The sequence below is a fragment of the Bombus pascuorum genome, unplaced genomic scaffold (genome assembly GCF_905332965.1).
Source record: "Bombus pascuorum unplaced genomic scaffold, iyBomPasc1.1, whole genome shotgun sequence".
In the NCBI taxonomy this organism is placed as follows: domain Eukaryota; kingdom Metazoa; phylum Arthropoda; class Insecta; order Hymenoptera; family Apidae; genus Bombus; species Bombus pascuorum.
Genome location: NW_026869747.1, coordinates 639,868 through 644,877, shown reverse-complemented (window position 1 = coordinate 644,877; position 5,010 = coordinate 639,868). Strand labels below are relative to the sequence as shown.

The following is a 5,010-nucleotide window of genomic DNA, read 5'->3' as shown; positions in this document are numbered from 1 at the left end:
AAACATATCTTTAAAAAATGCCACAATATTATTATTAGTTCGTTCTGATTGTCCAAGCAATCAATAAGTGGAACAACCACTCTACCCGTAAATCAATCAGTTTCTAAGGTATAACCGCATACATCGAGAGCTGCATACTGACGAATAAAGTCGCTTAATCCAACGAATTCATCGAGAGACATCGTAAAGTCGGGTAGAATTTCTCTGTAACACATTAATTGTACGTATCGCCAAATACTTTGTGACGCTTATATTATTGTATAAGTGATTGTTGAATATAGACGATATATCAACCTGTTAACACAGTGTTAACAGGTTTCATTCATTAAACCACCCCTGTTACGTTAACCGAAACAAGGGGAACGACTATTTCGCGGCATCGATTAACCGAATCGTAGCGAGAATTTACGCCTCCCGTCGGACGCGTTTTCCTCGCGACGGCGTCTCTCCACGAACGGTTGTAACATTTGGTTCTTCGAGCCGGATTCATTCGTGAGTGAAAAGTGCACACCAGTAACACTCACTAAAAAATATTATTATTATGCGTTCCACATATGTAAGTGTATATACCGATATAAGTTTAAAAGACAAATTGGCTTTCCATCAATTTTTTTACCGATTCGAAAACGATAATATATTATCTGAAAATTCTCGTTCAACCATGATTCAGTTTTTTCGTGTATTATGTACGCAAAGTAATTCCAATCTGTATTGTTCTTCGTCCGAAAACCGGGTCGTTTAGTGTTTACTCGCATGAGAGTATTCGTCGCTGTCAGACGCATTAGCCAGATATGTAGCCCATCGGTTTCAAAGAACGTTATTATTTCAACCATAAACATGATCACGTATTAACGTAAATACTATCATAGAAAAATCTTTTCACTGTCATAAATACTTAAAAAAGAACATTATACGAAATAACGACATGGAAAATGGATATTACTCACTAACAACTGGAATAAAATCCAATTCTAAATATTCCAAAAGTTATATTATAATAAATTATTATAGTTATATTATATAAAAGTTATATTGTTAGTATATTGGCTAGAAACAATAAATGTAAATATAATAGATTTTTGTTGATACCAATTTCTACCAATGATTAATTTAATTATATTAATTAATATATATTAATTAATATTATTATAGATACGATGTTTTTACGATACTAAGTTTATAGTTTCATTTTTTTCCTGTTACCGTTACTATTGAAAAATTGTTGCTTATATTTTTATCTACATATGTAATCAAAACATAAAAGATATAACTTAGAAAAAACGAAGCTGGCACCCCGCTGGGGGTAGCAACCTACATGCTATATTTATTTTTTATTTTATTTTATTTTTTTTTCTTCACCAACGAGATATAACACTTTACCAAATGTCCACAAGGACAAATTGTAAAATAACCAAAATAAAATAAAAAACTAATCACATAAAAACAAAAAAAAAACAAAAAAAATATGTAATCAAATATTAAATATTTTGCAAAAAGCTATAAGTTTTCATGTTCATGCTAGCATAGATAATCTGTAATAGATGAATGCATATAATCTTCTGAAAAATTGTTATACTACCTAAAATAGCTAGAAAGTTATTGAAATCTTATTTATTAAATGGTAAACAGGATCTCTAATGTAATTATTACTATACATACTTATTTCATTCAAAAATACATAGATCTTAATATATATGTAAATACATAATAAAATATATATAATAAATGTTTTTAGTTCTTTCAATAATTTTATTATTATTTATATATGTATATTCATTTAGTATTACTTACTGCAGTATTATTTCAATCTCAAACGTATGTTTCAAATAATGTATACAGGGTATATCCTGTAAGTTTAACCGCCAATTTTCAAATATTTCTGATACTCAAGTATTTCTGAGCGGCATTTCCTACAATTTCTGGAAGGAATGTTTTGCACAAAAGTTAGATAATTTTCGATCAACTACATGTTTGTAAATTACAAATTTTTTTCCGATAAAAAGTTGAGATCGTCATGATTGATTATGATTCTGAGATCATTTTGAGATGATCTTGAACTCAGAAATTTAAGTTTAACAAGTTTAAGTTAACAGTATTAGTTCATTCTAACGTGTAATGATGTAGTACAAGACAATATTATTATAATCGTTGGATAAATTTAAAAACTTATTCATTTGGCAGTATTAGTCTTATATCTAATATATGTTTTAATAGAAATGGGATAATTTTCCATATCGTATTTGTAAATCGGATTTGTAAATCTGAAGGTCATCTAAAAGTCATAGTATTGTAGGACGTTGAATTCGTCTTGACGTTAGCTGCTACTCTGTGGAGTCCAAAATGCCATTTAAAAACTCAAGGTCGCCTTGACTTTTTATTTAAAAAATAATTTTTTGGATATTTTTAATACTCAAACGTGTATCAGACCGAAAATTAAATAATTTTTATCAATAATATTAACAATTTTTGTTAATCGTCGGAAATATGTGAAAATGATTCGTCCAAAGACATACAAAATATATCTCTTAGTTGAATAGCATGTACTTGAACATAAGACGTAAATATTTACAAAAAAAATAGATGAAAGAAAAGGAAAACTGCCGAAACCCGGGGTCGAACCGGGGACATCTAGATCTTCAGTCTAACGCTCTCCCAACTGAACTATTTCGGTTTGTAATAAAGGCGGTTCCATTTAATTTCAAAATTATATATATTCAAATTAATCAACTTTTTAACATTTATAAAATATAAATAATATGTTTTTTATGTGACAAATGTAACATCAGCATATCGTTAATACAAATGTGTCTTATTTCAGTATAAAGTATATTTTAACTATTGTTTTGAAGTTGATTCACTTTTTGTTGCACGTTTGAAAACAACATAACCTATATAAATAAATTAATTATTTGTAAAAATATATTAAATTAATTGTTTGTCGTATAAATTCCTCTTAGTATCTTATAACACATTCGACGTTAATACTAATTTTATTCTGTTTCCAGAAAAATTTGTACGCAATGTTATGATTACATTCATTATAGTTACATTCATTAATAGACTGAAAGAATCACTGAACTATACTTATATCTGTTGAATGTTAGTAATAGAAGAGTAAGTCTTCTACATAGCGTAGAAGATCGGAGCATAAACTAAGGTAAACTCACATAATTTTCTTACAAATTAAAAATTTCCCGTTTCGTAAATTAATTAATTAATTTTACAAAAACTAACAAACGAATCGATTTGAAATTTGGTATCCTATTTTGATATGACTGATACCATAAAACCTCAATATTGTATGACAATTTTAACTAACGTCATAAACGATTTAAGAAAAAAGTCTTTGCACCATTTACTAATGTATAGCATAAAAATTGAGCTTACCGTTACGTAACGAGTCTCATTTTATAGATAATTTTATTATCTACAATTGTTACGTCGCGCGAGACGATCCGTGCGACGTCCCTTTCGGTCTGGCCGCCAAGGCCTACCCCTCGTTACACTGACCTGCAAGAAACCCAAGGAACCAGCATAAACCGAATCTTTTCAGCTTAACTTCGATTCATACAAATATTTTCAGTTTATGGATGGTCATTTGAACAGTCATTAGGTTTATTTCACACTCTTGCTAATTACGGGGAAAGCAGGTGTGCCCTGCTAAACAGCTGATTTTTCCCAAGACCAAGGACACCCATGAGTCATATCTGCAGGAGCCTCTCTCCGCGGATTTGTTTATTAACTTCGGCTATAACCAATGGGCATCGCGGATCGTTACCCTCATTATTCTACCGAAAAGTGTGAACAACGAATCCGCGTCCTTAGTTCAGCAAGGGTACACCCACACCGAGCTTTCCTCCTAAATAGTACGAGATGGGTCAGTCTCTGTTCTTATACACCGCAGACAGTCAAGTACACTACTCTTCAACAACGCGGAAGAGTCAAGTCATTACGCTCATTCGGTCAAACATTGCTCTACGACGCAACGTAGAGTCAAATTACGTTTATTCTACACATCGGAGAATCAAGTCAGTGCTACAACACTCATCGGGTAGTCAAGTCTACTATTCTAACACGGTACCGACAGTCAACGCGCTAACAACATCAACTCTCGAGTTAAACAGTGTAAGGTCCGACGAAATCCAATCTTATCTGTATACGTTCCACGTGTTGTAAAGGGCAATAAATTCTTTATATTAGATGACTGTAGACGACAGTTATTTTACCACAACCACTCCTATTATCCTAACAGAAATCAGGGGATCGCCCTGCTCGCTGTGTCGATTCCTATATCCTAACGGGAATTTACGACTCCCGTTGACGCGCCTAACCGAGACACGTATCCCCGCGAATGCACGAATTAACAACAATCTTCTATTGACACTTTTTCACGTATGACAAATAATTTTTAAGATACAGAGGAAATGTAAGAAAAAATCCCGTTTTTTTTATTTAATCGATATGACGTCTATAAAGTTATAAAGTTGCTTGTCTTATAGATTAGATTATACAGATTATATAGTAATATGATCTAATCTGAATCGTTCCGAGTCATATGATACAAAAACGTTTCTATTAGGAATTTGTTTCTAATACAATCAGATTATATTCGATTATATTATAAAATCAGAATACATACCAGTTTATTTCAAACAGAATATTCGTAGGAGGGTCGTTCCTCTCGTTTTGTATCGAGTCAGAGACCAGCTGAGCATCTTAGGAGCAAATGCAATTCAAATTGTATAATTGAGAAATATTACAAACCGTTGTAAAACGTATATTACTTACAGATTATCCAAAGTGAAAAGGTGTAAATTTGGCTGTATGTTTTAGTTTCGGTTCACGATAAGGATCCCGATATTCTTCTTATTGATTCTTAGGAAACATGCACGTGTGACGATAACTCGACTTGATGATGCTGCACGACGCATGTACAATGATAAGGAATAAGGACGTCTTTCAGCTTCTTTTCATTTCTGGCTAGTATCACGCGCGACACCGAATGAAGAT

At 31.9% G+C, this 5,010-nt stretch overlaps 1 non-coding gene across 1 annotated transcript; it reads right to left on the bottom strand.

Annotated features, from left to right (window-relative positions):
* Positions 1 to 2,598: 2,598 nt before the first annotated feature.
* Positions 2,599 to 2,671, bottom strand: Trnaf-gaa (transfer RNA phenylalanine (anticodon GAA)). The gene has a single exon. It is a non-coding gene; the product is annotated as a tRNA-Phe (tRNA).
* Positions 2,672 to 5,010: the final 2,339 nt, after the last annotated feature.